Here is a 13,954-nt window from a genome sequence, read left to right as displayed (position 1 = left end):
CTCCCTCCCCTCGTTCCCCCGCACGTCCTCTATTCGTTTCGCAACCTCGCGTGAAACGCCATCCGCCCGAGTATACACACGACCTCCGGGCCCAAAACGCGTATCCCAATCTCGGGGCCCGATCTTATTCATTGAAACAAGCCTACCGGCTAGCCAACCGTGCAACCAAACGGACCACAACCCGGTCCTCGAATTTTCCATATAGTTTCTATACTACTCCCCCTCTCGTACACCAACGCCACTCGACAAAACAATATTCTCTACACTAGTGAAAAATAAAAATGATAATATATAGTCAGTATTAAAAATTCGACATAAAAAAGATGATTTCTCCTGACTGACAAATGATACACACATCTACTCTGATCCAACATTCGGAGTATAGTTTCTTGCGACAGCCTATAATTCAAGTTTCGCGTAATTTTCGAACCGATACTTGCGCAATATCTTATAAATCCGTTGCTTTATTGCCGAGATCCGTGCGACGTTCATGATTCAGTTGTTACGTGTTATTAAAATGGCACGTTATCGTGCAGGTGTGTTATGTTTTTGGTCCATCTCTACATAAGAGAGGAGAGAGCTCGCGTCGTTTACCTTCTCCTACCTTTGGTAGTAGTACGGGACGTATACTTTTATTTAGCGTCTCTTACTCCATCCGTCTCACTGCTACTTAAGTTAAACCGACTGACTGATTGGCAGCGCCACGTTATCGAGGACTGTCGCTACTGTTTACGCATATCTTTGGCTTTATCGTCGAGCGAGTCGTAATACACTTATTCTCCCCACCCTCCTCCACCACCTCTCCACTCAACCAAAGCTCGGCAACGTTGCTACCAGCAAATTTCTGGACACGGAGTGCGTGGTATGTGTGTAGAGCAGTAGCACGAATCTCCTGACGCTACCGTGACCGCTAACACGAGTTAATCTTAATAACAGACGTGGACTCGCCCTTCGCCTGCGTCGTTCATTACAGTGTTCGCGTTACCTAATTTTTTTCGCTTATTCCCTCACCCTCCCCTCCCCCGTCTTCCTCTTTTCCTTGAAAAGGGTAAAATTTATAATAATAGGGTAATCGAGAGGGATCACGCAACTGTATCACCACGATCAGTCTAAATTATCATCCTTCGTTCCGTGTAAAATTCAAATGAGCTATATATAGTGGAATATTGAATACCGTAATAAAACAATGCACAAGTCAATAATTGATATAGATATTTTCAAGAAGATTTAGTCACAGTTTTTATCGTGGTGGAATAAAAATTGTCCGCGTAAAGTATCGAGTGTCGAGGGGACGAACGGAACAAGTAATAATGAGGCAAATGGCGGTGGATATATATATATATGTATATGTATAGGGACCGTGCACATCAACACAATGACGGTGAGATGAGAATGTGTATTGGTGTATATGCATACTATCAGCACAAATTATCGGTCAATTTTTGCAGTTTTTGAGTGTAACTTATTTATACGTATATATATAGTTACACATTGACACTTCTCTATCATTGTGTTGATGTGCACGGTCCCTATATAGTTGGGTCCGATTGCTAGGTATAGTTGGACGCGGTGGACGCGCGCGCGCGCGCGCTAACGTTGCTCGCTTGGCTCGCTTGACTGACTGACTGAGCTGTCTTGCTGGGCGTCCATACGTCCATCCGTCCATCCAACTGCTGCTGCTGGGTCTGGTTGGAGCATGGCTAGTGGCTGGTAGCGAGATAATCGCTTACACGCTGCAAGCCTTAAGTCACTGTCGTCGCACGCGCAAACGAGAGAGACGCTCAGGGCAATTGCCCCGTTCATAACTCTCGCGCAATTCCGCACCTTAGACCCGACCACACCCTCCGATTATTATTGACAATTGCTCCAAATCACCTCCATTTTTTTTACCCGTTATTCCCTCGATCGTGCTTAATGGCCTTCCATCTTAGAAAACCTTTTTTCCTCCTACCCCCCCCCCTCCCCTCCTCGCCCATTGCCCGCACTTTTAATCAGAAACCTTTCGATCAATTTGCTATAATTACTATTTTCAGATTCCACCGAGATTCGCGAACAGAGATTTTTTGTTTACCTGATCGTATATATATATATATATGTTACTGTATAATGGGAAAAAGTTTATGAAACGGTATTTCGAGTTGTTTGATCCGGCTGACCTATTATACCGAATAAAAGAGCAAAAGAGACATTTAAATTGGATCCTAGACTCCTATGGATTTTATTCCACCGGCGTATATCTCGTGGAGCGAGCAGAAATGAACGCGGCAAGTTTGACAATCGTTCACGGATTCTTTATCAGTGAAAGAGCACGCGATGGACGCGCGGATGAGTCACGGGTTTAATCGGTATTTCTGTATAGTTTCGAGGAGTAGTGTAATAACAAGAATCGCTGAAAGTGTCATGGAGGAAATTTATGAAACAGGTGGTGGAAAATGATTTTGACCGGGAAATTCCAAGTGCATAATAAAGTCTGTCGAGGGTGTTCGTTCAAGTTCGGCGTTGGCTGCTCGAATTCCTGGCGAAGCGCGCGAACGAGGTGGAAATAAATTGTGAAAGGCGCTAGAAGAGTTTAGCAGGAGGGAGGGGGAGGGTACCTTTCAAAGAAGAGGGGTGGGGGAGGAGGGAGAAACGAAGCTCGCATTTTTGCCGCTTTCGCTCCTTTAATGGCGTCGCTCGCTGCTCTTCGCAATTTGTTCGTATCGCTCTGCTTCCTCTCTTTTTCTCTCACCATCGCTCTTTCTTTCTCCGCTACTTTTTTCCTCATCAGATTCTCACTCTTCTTTATCCCCTTATTCATGTCCATACACTCATGAATCATGAATCCCCGGAGAATACACGCTTCCCGTTCTACGACTCTTATTTCGAGCATTATAATTCCACAGAAATTCCTCGCTCCTTATTGTATCATTTCATCGACAAGGGATGTGTTGTACACTTTCTTCGCCTAGTGACTTTTATCATTGTTATTCCTCGCGATTAATAATGGCGAGTCGTCCGAAGCTGCGTGCGTTCGTCGCTCCAAAAGGTCCCTCGCTCTTCTCTCTCTCTCTCTCTCTCTCTCTCTCTCTCTCTCTCTCTCTCTTTGTACATATACACAGCGGAGCTATAAAGAGGGGGGAGAAGGAACGAGCGATGCAGCAACATCGATATAGGTGCTTCTTCCACGAAAGGTGGTGCTCCCGACGGGGAAGTTTTAATGTGCGAGAGAGCGACAGGAAACGGGTTGACTAGGCGTACAACAGGCTGCTGTACTGCACACTGCCACAGTCCGATCGTTCCCGTTTATGGACGCGACCGGCAAATTGTCTAAGGAGGCAAAGAGCCTCCGCACGCTCGCGTTCTCCCCCCCCCCCCCCCCCCTCCCATCCATCTACGTCGCACTCGCTCGCACTCCCTTGCGAAGGAAGCGTGCGCGCGCGCGATGCGGTGCACCGGACTTTCCAGCCGAGCCCAGTTTTTATCAGCTTTAACCTGCATATAAATGCAAACCGACTCCCCCCCCCTTCCTCTCCTAACATAAGACTCATTCGTCGTTCGTAATCTCGCGGTAACTTGCGAAATAAATTAATCGATTCCTTTTACGGTCCGTCGATGTATAAGCTTTTCTTTGCATCGGTGAATGTGATCCACGACGCATATCGTATCTCGTTCGATTCGTTCGAAAGAGCAAAGCATCCCACAGTAAATAATACACGTGTAATCCTGCTTCGTAAATTTTAATTTCCGATCGCGAGAATCCTTTGAGATTATTTATCTAGGTAATTATTATTAACGAAGAGGAATGTTTGCCTCGAGAGTGGCAATACACAACGCGCGTTCAACGTTCGCTACGGACTCTGTTATGGTCTTGGCGTTAGAAAAGGAGTTAATTGATTAATTGGCTAGCGTCGGTGGTTGCGCGCGAGTCTCGAAACCGAAGCATCGACGTAGAGCTGCGAGGACGTGTGGCACGAAAAGTACGCGCAGGCCAGGAGCGTGTACACACACATGTATATAGATAAATCGTAGATTCAACGAACGAAAGTACCATGGGTGCTTGGGAACGAGATAGAAACGTTCGTCGTCGTCGTCGTCGTCGTCGCTAACGCTACCATCACGATTCTGGTGGTTGCGTTGCTGATGATGCTGGTGGGTGCGGAAGGGCGAGGAGGATGGAGAGAGAGAGAGAGCAGACTGAGCGAGGTGGTGAGACGAAGAGTGGGAGGAAGGGGGGGGGATTGTGAGACAGAGCGCGGGCGCGCGTTTCGGAGAGAGTGAGAGAGAGAGAGAGGGATGGGAGGAACCTTTCGGAGGTTCCTGCGCGGCGTTGCCATGCCTCGTGCACGCACCAAATATTTGACGCTAACCATCGGTGAAACACGTCGTTCCACGGGGTTACTAGCCGGCTCGAAAACATCGTCGCCTCCTCCTCCTCCTCCTCCTCCTCCTCTTATTTACATTCCCCTATTCAGCAACTACTTGCCATCCTCTTTAGTATCGTTGTCCCTATCTCTATATCTCTCTTACGTTCCTCGCCGTGGCACGAGCGACTATAAAGCTCGTTTTTTTTTTTTATATTCCATTCCTCTCCCTGTATAATAACGCGTTTCGTATATATATATATGTACGTGCACATGCACTCGCACGCAAATGTCACCGCGCGAAACGCTCCTCTCACCGGCCGATTCTTCAATTTTCCTGCAACGATCCTCCGCGGATACCGCGCGACAAAAACCGTCCGAAGCGTGGCTGTCCGCAGCGTAAACACGCGAGTGACTGACGAGGGAATATTTAGCAGTGCAGAAAGGCGCGCGCGGCCAGCAGCCTCGATCCTCCTTCCGAGTCGCAGCGTAGGAAGTCGGGGAGAATCCTCCGTGCGGATTTTCGGCAGCCGTGCGTGCATGAGCCTCGTCCGAGCGGTAATTTACGATCATTCGACGAATTTCTTCGTCAATAATAATTTGGCCTCGCGAGAATCAGACTCGCACCGGTTGCAGCTGCGGGGCCCGCGTGAATCGCACCTTCTCCATTTCGACACCTTTCGTGATTTCGTATCCTCGCTCAGCATTTACGAGCCTTTATAAATTATCCTCCAGTTGATTTCTAAAGAAGAAAGAATTCCAACCAAGCCGGTTAAAAATAATGGCCTTAAAATGGATTTTCGTACACTCATTTTTTTTGTCGCGCGTTCTTCTTCTTTTTTAATCTTTTATACGAGTATGTATATGTATATAGTTGCAGTGGAAAATAGACATTTGTTTATGGACGGATCGTGGAGATATTGGTAATGTCAGTGATTGAGCGCTTTGTTGGAAAATGAAATGAAGATCTGAGGGTAGGGGGGGAAGGGGTGGAGAGCGAGCGTGTGTTGGTATTTGCTGCAAGTTGTATTATAACGCAGCGTCATTCAGGGTTCCGCTGTTGCTACTGCACGGTGAGTCCCGCCACATCAATACCTTCGCTGTACGATTGCACGCGCGTAATTAACTGTGGAATTAGTTGAACCTGACACTCCGCTCCAATGAAAACGTTAAGCCCTCGATGGAGAGATCGAACGATTGATCGATCCAGCCATCATTCCTGCACAGTCCTCCGCTATTCCCCACTATCCTTCCACATTTTCCCAATTACAAAGCAAGCTTAAAAGATCGTTGAAACAGGATTTTTGCGGCTTTTATAATTAAAACCTCTGCGTATTTTCTCCTACCGTTTTTTCCCCTTTCTTTTTCCTCTTTTTTTTTGCTTTTTTTTCACCTCCTTCCTCCGCTTTGTGCACGTCTGCTCCTCTCACGATTTTTCTACCATGGCAACTGGAGAAGCGCATAATTTTAATGCAAATCTTGCCGTTCGACGTACACGCGATACTTTTACATAGTTTTCCCGTTTTATTAATTTGCTGCTATATATATATATATATATATATATATATGATATATATGCTTTTAATGTATCAGTCTTGGTATAAACTATACCCAAAGAGGATAGCAATCCTTTCGGTATCTCTCTCGCGGTTGTTATCGCGATATTTTATCTCCTATCTGTCACATAGAGGTGTGTTATATTTTGTTAATAAAAGAGATAGATTGCGCGAGAGACGAAGAATCGGTTAGAAGATACAACGAGGCTTTCGAGCAATCGGTGTGGTGTCAGTGATTCGTAATGGAAGCTATTTGAACGCAGAGTTAACTCGAAATCGCCTGTTAGATCAGATCTAGACGGATAAGAATTTATCGCTGGATTAGTACGCGACACGGGCACTAAACGCAAAGTCATCGCTTGCTTCTGCTTATATATATATATATATATATATATATATAACCACGAGCAAAGTCTGTCCTCAACGCGTATTCTTGTTGAGGAGAGCTTCTCCACGATTGGCTTATACGCATCTCTTCCACTACTGGAACATATAGTCCCTTCGTGGTATATTCTTCTCTACCTCGACAACCTCCAATTTTAACTTGGAATTTCAGCAAACTCCGCCAATTAGCCACGTCGAAAGAATTCGCCAAGTTTTTCACGCTCGACTCCTTTTTTAAATTCGCCTTTTGCCAGATTCGTCCGAAGCTGCAGTTGCCTGCATTACCGGCAGTGCAAGCTCACTCGAGCACAATCTCTCGTGCGACATCTCTTGGCGTGTCGCGAGTGTGACTACGAGTCATTAACGAATCCCAGCAACTGACTAACACTCGACTCAATGGCTGTCTCTACTTTCCAATTATGCTTTTTCTCCACTGCTTTCTTGCGGATTGTCATTCGTAAACAATGGCTGTAATACGCGGACATCCGTTTAGCGACGTTCTGCTGTGTTGTAGTTGTTATACACTTTAATTAATGAAGAGGAAGGATGTTTAAATCGAATTTCATATTTGTTATGATATATATTTGATGGAGGAGTCGTTTATGCATTTTGAGAAAAGGGGCGCGAGGAATGAGTTTGTTAAAGGAAAATATAGAAAATGGCTCTGGCGATGTGGGAGAAGGAGAGATTTTCTTGGAAAATAATGGCGGGATGAAAGAAGAAGGGTGCTCGATGGATAAGAGTCATCCTGCGAGTGGAGATGCTCATCCCTTTTCGTCAAAGTGTCCTTTTGTTGAAAGGATTTCGAATGGTTCGTCACTCGACGACACACAGTTATGGACAGCACTTGGAATATGCGATACTTGGAATGAAGGAGCCGGCAAAAAGGCGACTGGTGGCCGCCCGCTCGCATACGGACCATCACGCGTTTCGTTAATGCGTCTTCCACAACCACCCTCGATTCTTCCTTTCTACCCCTAACCCTCCCCCTCCCCTCCTCCCTTACCTCTTCTCCCTAACAACCACGTCTGCTCTCGTCGAGATCCTCCTCCAGCTATACAGTCATAAAAGCTTGCATCACTTTATCCTCTCGTCAGCTGGACGATTTGATGCGTGCATATTTTTTTCCGGCAGAGTGTGACTGAATTACGCAATACCATTAAAAGACATAATTGCCGTGCAACTTGTGCGAAAACGCAACTAAAGCTTTCCGTACGATTCTTCCTCTTCTTCATGCATCGTCAACCAAAGTTGCTCTGCTTTGGTATTTTACAAATTATATATATATATATATCTTTTTTTCTTCTCTCAAATAGATAAATTATATACATCGATGTATTTGTATATAATATAATATTTACTCTTTTTAAATAATATTTGAATATTTATAATTATTCGTGCGATGATATAATTTTAAGGCGAGTAGAGGAGTCGAGCATTGTTCGAGATGATTCGCGTGGTTCTTGGAGAAACCTTTAATTTCACCAGGGTCGCTCGTTAACGAGATTCGCATGGATAGAAAATCACATAAATTATCCTTCTTGTTCGATCGCTCGGTTAAGCGCGATCGGCAATTGCAGAAATCTTTCGGATATAGCTCAAACTTCGGGAATAATCTATTTATACTCGATAATGCACAATGTTCCACCTGAAATGAAACATTAATTATCCTATTGCAATGGGAATAATAATTTGCATGAACATGCATATTGCAACGAGTATGGTACAAGCGCGAGCAACGAGCTATTCAACCTATCGGCTTTGCCCTGAATTAACTGCTCATTTATGATTTGACATAACTCTAATGATTTTTGGAAAATCGAGTATTGTCGTTATAGGAATGATAATTCGCGTCGGGCTGGCAGTGATTCGTGCGCTATTAATTCGGAGAGCACTCTCGTTGCTCCAAGAGTGAAAAGGATCGTGTAGTTCGACTGTAGACCACCTGCCAGAAGATCCGCGCGCTTATACTTGCATGCGCGCCGTTTAACGGCATTCCAATTGGCACCTGCGAGCCTTCGTAATTGATCTTTTATACGGCTTGTTAAATAGTCTGCTCCTTTCTCTCTCTCTCTCTCTCTCTCTCTCTCTCTCTCTCTCCCTCTTTCTCTCGCTTATTCCCCATCGCAGCTTTTGCACCTTTAATTGATTAGTTTGAATGAATAATTCTGCTGCTGCCCCTACTCCGCGAATTCTTCCATCATCCACACAATCTTGTCTCTCGTTAATTTACACCCACTTAAATATATCGCTGCTAATTACTAAATCCCGCTTTAAACTTTACACGACTCTCCGCTGCAGCCGTGATAAAACTAAAACGCTTGACAGCGAAACTCTTTAAAATTACCGGTACACGTGTACCGAGAGTTTATTGCAAAGAGACCGCGAATGAACGAGCGTGACGTCACGCTTTTCAACAATGACATCCCAAAGCAAACGAACGAACAAACTCGCGAGAGACAATTAACTAATTTTGCGTGCATTACGAGAACCGACTCGTTTTCTCGCAAGCTCGATATAATCCAACGGTGCTTTGTCTCACGAATGCGAAAACAAAAGCGCGCAATTAAAAAGAGGATCGAGTATATACGCGTATCGCACTGATTATATAGTTGATTTATAATTCAGTGGTGCTCATCGGCCACGGATATTGATTGTGGAGACACGATTTGTCGACGAAGAGACGTTTGGATTTGTATGATTATCCGCGGGCTGTTGCGTAAGATGTATCGATAACGTGGAGCAGCTTAGAGTGGAAGTGAGGGAGGGAGGGAGTGGCGGGGGGGGGGGGGGGGTGAAAGCGTTTAAGAAGATAGAAGAGAGGAGAGGATAAAAATAAATAGGTGTCTCCTCTGATGCGACCATACGTTCTCCAAGGCTATTATTTGGTGTATGGCGATGAGAGTTTGGGGGATTCGCGTTATAAGCGAGAAATAAGCGAGGAAGGGTCCCGTTAGCGAAGGGTCAAAAATCCTCCGCCTCCTTTCCAACTTACCCTCGTTCCTCCTTTCTGCGTTCGCTCTTGCCCTCCTCCACCTCCTTCGTCTCTTCGTCTTCTTCCTCTACAAAGTACTGTTCGCGCCAGAACGAGCACAGTGCTCATTCCCATCTCTCTCTCTCTCTCTCTCTCGATGGCGAAGGCTAAAGGCCCCAAGGCAGGTATAATATAACCTCTGCGCACCATCATCCTCCTCCTCCTCCACCCTCCCTCCCTTCCCTATCTCCTATCCTCTATCATCTTCCACCTCATCCCTTTCTCGTTTCTCTCTCCTCCTTTTTTTTCTCATATTTTTTTCCTCTCCTTTTTTGTCGATTTTCTTCTTTCTCCTTCACTCATTCTTTTCGTCCATCGCACTCCTTCCACCATTTTTCTCCCGAGATATACCCTCATCCTCCTTCGGTCCACTGGTTTTCATTATTTCTCTCTTGGTTTCTCTTCCTGCGTCCCCCCCCCCCCCCTCCTACTCCTTGCCCCATCGGGGCTAGCCAAGAGGTTATTTATTACAGGTTTGGCGTTTATATTGGATTTACACAACTTAAATACCAAGTCCAACGCGCGCAGCATCGACATAAATATTGTATTTCCTGCGGGTCCTCTCCCGAAGGACCATGCGAGAGGGGGTCCAAGTTTCACGATGTCTTTTCCCCGAATCCGTTGATCGTAATCTCATCTCCTGGCTACTTGCTTGCGCGCTCTCCTCCGGCCACAAGATTTCATATATATTTCGACCCTGGAGTTCGTGCAAAAATCGACGAGAATAGGAGAGAGAGAGAGAGAGAGAGAGAGAGAGAGAGAGAGATGCGTGTGTGTTTTGTGAATTGGGTGGAGAAGGGGAGGAGGGGGGGGGGGGCGTTTGGGTGGGCAGAGCAGGGATCCCCGTCGCTAATCCTTGCGACATCGCGCGATCCACTGCAACACGTTGATTGGAGGAAATTTATATGCCGATCATAGACTCTGATAAGCACAATGGAACGTCCTCGATACTCTTACTTTGCCCAAGCGATTTTTCTCAATATTTATGCCTTGTAAAATATGCGCTATTGCCTTAGAAAAAGAATCCGGTTTCCAATCCTAATAAATCTTTATTCAAGGTCTCTTCTCGAGCTTCCACTACAATGTTCTCTTCAACGAAACGCGAGAAAATTATTTCTCTACCTGTCCTCGGTAGAATCTTCCCCGAAACTTCTTTACAACGTTGCGTGATCCGAAAATGACCGTACCTTTTATAGTGTGCTTGTACAAGAACTTCGATTTTGACCAACCTTATTTTCAGGCTAACAAAACAACCCGAAATAACTCCTCCAAATAACAGTTTTTTTTTTATTTTTATTAAAGCCAGTTTTAAATTACATTTTTTTACTACCACACGCAAAGGCTTATCAATTAATTTACACGATCCATTGAAATTTTATCGAGGTGAATTTTTCCTACAGTTTGCTATCGAGGTGTGTATTCGAGTGTTCCCGAAGAAAAATTGCAATTCTTTAAATTGACGGGTTGCGCGGCGCGTAAATCTAGTGTTAATATCGGCCCGCGTTGCTGCACAGCAATCAGTCCTTAGGTAATTCTCGCTGGAAACTCACGACTAAACGAACGGGACACTCATTCATCATTCAGCCAGGCGAGAAAGCATTCGTTCGACTTTCCTGTATATACATGCGTGCTCTCCAGTGTCCAGCTGTCACCCGTAAAGATAATCATATACGAATTCGCCATGAGTCGCTGGATTAGCGCGAGCAATTTTTTATCACTCTAGTACAGTGCAATGAATCAGCATGCACGCCTAGAATTTCCCCCGTGAAAACTTCTTTATCAGCGTTATATGCACGCGAGCCTTTTAGGAGCAGAAATACAGAAAAGAGAATGGAGCGTAATAAATAACTGAATAAATAAGCCAAATGATCTGTCTTTACTCGGAGCAGCGTTAATTTATCTTGAATATTTCTGACGAGAAAACCCAACAACGTGCGTGCGAATAAATTGAGAGATTTGCTCGAAGAAATCTGAGACTCAGTGATCAATCTTACTCCTGAAGAACGATGCACGACACTGGGGGGCGTGGGTGCCATGGCATTTAAATGCTGTTTAACCGTTAACTTGGCTCAAATGTGCGTTTCATATTTATGATATCGCTAAATACTCGTAAAGTTTAAACGTGTAACCGAGATGTAACCAGAATGATCGACAAGATTCACCAGCGAAATTGGAAGGAATTTCCTTTAAAGTATTGTCAATTGGAAGAGATTTTCGCGCGAGTCTCTGTTTCCAAGGCGTTAATAATAAAGTTGCTTGTAGGGACTATTAGAACTCGTTGCCCTATTAGCACCTGTAAACGCTTTAAACAAACTTAATTGGATAATGTAATAATATATATATAGCGAGAGTTCTCTGGAAGCTTTCACATGGACCGTTGGGAGTCAATCTCGAGTGATCAATCTTATTGTTCGTCATAGTAATGCGTGGGTTGATGGAGATTTAATTGAAGTTAATGGCGGCAGGAAGGTATGGCAGAGGGGGAGGGGGGGGGGGGAGAGGCAAGGCGTACATTGCACTTGCACAAAATGACACCGGTCAGAGCGGCGAAACTTTATCCGGCGTCACGTGACACAACGAATTAACCAAAATAGCAGGACTAATGCGGTATAACCGGTATGGCCATAATCGCTCAAAACCTCCGGAGTAAACATACCGAGGCGCCATAAAAACTCCAAGTTCGCAACAAAGTTGAACTCTCTTGTAATGGAATATTCGAGCAGTTTATCGATCAAGCATATTTATTAACGTAAACTTCCATTCAATTGTTTTTAAATATATATATAGTTATAGTTGAAAATTATCATTTTACTGGTCAAAATGCATAACGTTACTTTCAATATGTTATTATATAAAATAGGAAATAATAATTAAAATAAATACTGTGGATTGCCGTCTACAGAATTCGATTAAAAAAATAATTTTTTGTAATTCTAAAATGATGGCAGAAATATAGTAACTCGTCTTGAAGATTATTGTGGCAAATGACACGAAGAAATACCGTTTGGAAAGGTGAATGGGGAAGCTGCAGCAGGTTGAAAAGATTCGAGTTTGAAATTGGTTTTGATCGGTAAAACAGAGCACGGCTTGTACTGGATTTAATTGGATGGGAGGGCGCGTGCGCTCACTCGCTTCTTGCTGGTAACAGTTAGCTTTAACTTTGTGTGTACCGTGCACGTATGTGCGTAGTACGTGCGCTTCGTGGTGAATGGTGAGATAGAACGCGCGACGAATGTAAATAGAGATTATCTGCTATAGGGTGGCTCGCGTTTACACTTTCCGCAATACAGCCCTGCTTCCTCCTCTACTCCCAATTTCCGTCTCTTTCCTCTCACGTTCATCCTTCGCATTAGAGCGACCAACTATACGCTATAAAAGCGAGGTGGCAACATTGTAATCGAGAAATACCAGCTCGCACATGCAAAGGAGACAAGGAAGATAACAGCGGTTAGATAGAGGACTGTGTGTGTGTATATATATATATATATATATATATATATATATATAGTAGCGAGATAGAGAGAGCACTACAGAAAATATATGAACACTTGATAATAAAAATAATAGTGTATATATATATATATATATAGGTATATTAAAAAGAAAAGGGAAATTTAATTTCAATCGAAGGAAAAGCTTGAACAAAAGGGAGTGGCTGAATGGGACAAACAAGTGCGAAGAAAAGGAAAGGAACGAGGAGAAAATTACAGTTACATATGTGTTTGGAGGGTTTATTAGAGTCGATGCTGTTTTTCGCTACAGACGTCTGCTGCCTGTAGAAACTTGACCTAACAACTTTTTCTTCATCACCCATCTTTTTCTATATCTTTCAATACACTCTTCTCTCGAGTATACAATGTCCGCTCGATGTTCCACGAATCGTGTTTACTCGATTGGGTTTCTTAGATTTTGCTTGGTTTTCGGACAAGCTCATATTAGTTAAGGAATTAATTTATTTAAGGGATTCGGTGGAGAAAAGTGTCACTAGAGCTGTCTCAATATCCAATTGGATTTTTAGAGCTCGGCGCGATATCGAGTTACACGAGCAGGCGCGTACAGCTCGTAGTAGAGTTGGAAGATCCAATATAAAATAAGAGAAGGAGTGGAGAGTACGTTTGGTCCATATTAATAGAAGGTTGGAGATAGGGAGCCCAAGGACCGTAGAGACTCGAGTACGGCCCTGCATCCTCCCGTTGCCCTTCCCTGACCGATCCCTCTGTCCCTTTCTATGCCAAACCTCTACTCTCCACTGCACTCCCCCCCCCCTCCCCACCACACCACGTATTACACCACTCCGCACCTCACCTCGCTCCGTTCCCTAACTCACCGCCTTCGCCAACCTTTCCTCCTTCTCGCTCATCCTTCCCCCCCCCCTCTCTCTCTCTCTCTCTCTCTCTCTCTCTCGGAGGCCTGTGCTCCTCTCCACCTTCTTTAACCTCGTCCCTGCACGAACAGAGAACCCTGCTCTCTCGCTTCGTTTAGCGAAACGAAGCTAGAAAAAAAAGTAAAAAACTATTCATTCAGAAAATCATACATTTAATTACGATCCGATCGATCCTGATAAAAATCTTCATTGTTCGAATGAATTAGTAAGGTGCACCAATGAAAGTTCTAATAAAGCATAATCGAGTTTTCGAATT

General features: G+C 44.4%; 1 protein-coding gene across 5 annotated transcripts in view; it reads left to right on the top strand.

Annotated features, from left to right (window-relative positions):
- Positions 1-13,954, top strand: part of pan (pangolin) — a 143,809-nt gene that overhangs the window by 33,910 nt on the left and 95,945 nt on the right. The gene's annotated exons all lie outside the window — the stretch shown is intronic.

This window comes from Prorops nasuta, unplaced genomic scaffold (assembly GCF_024137725.1).
Source record: "Prorops nasuta isolate Cenicafe-Biocafe unplaced genomic scaffold, Cenicafe_Pnas_1.2 PNAS00018, whole genome shotgun sequence".
Lineage (NCBI taxonomy): Eukaryota > Metazoa > Arthropoda > Insecta > Hymenoptera > Bethylidae > Prorops > Prorops nasuta.
This window is presented reverse-complemented; position numbering and strand designations above follow the sequence as displayed.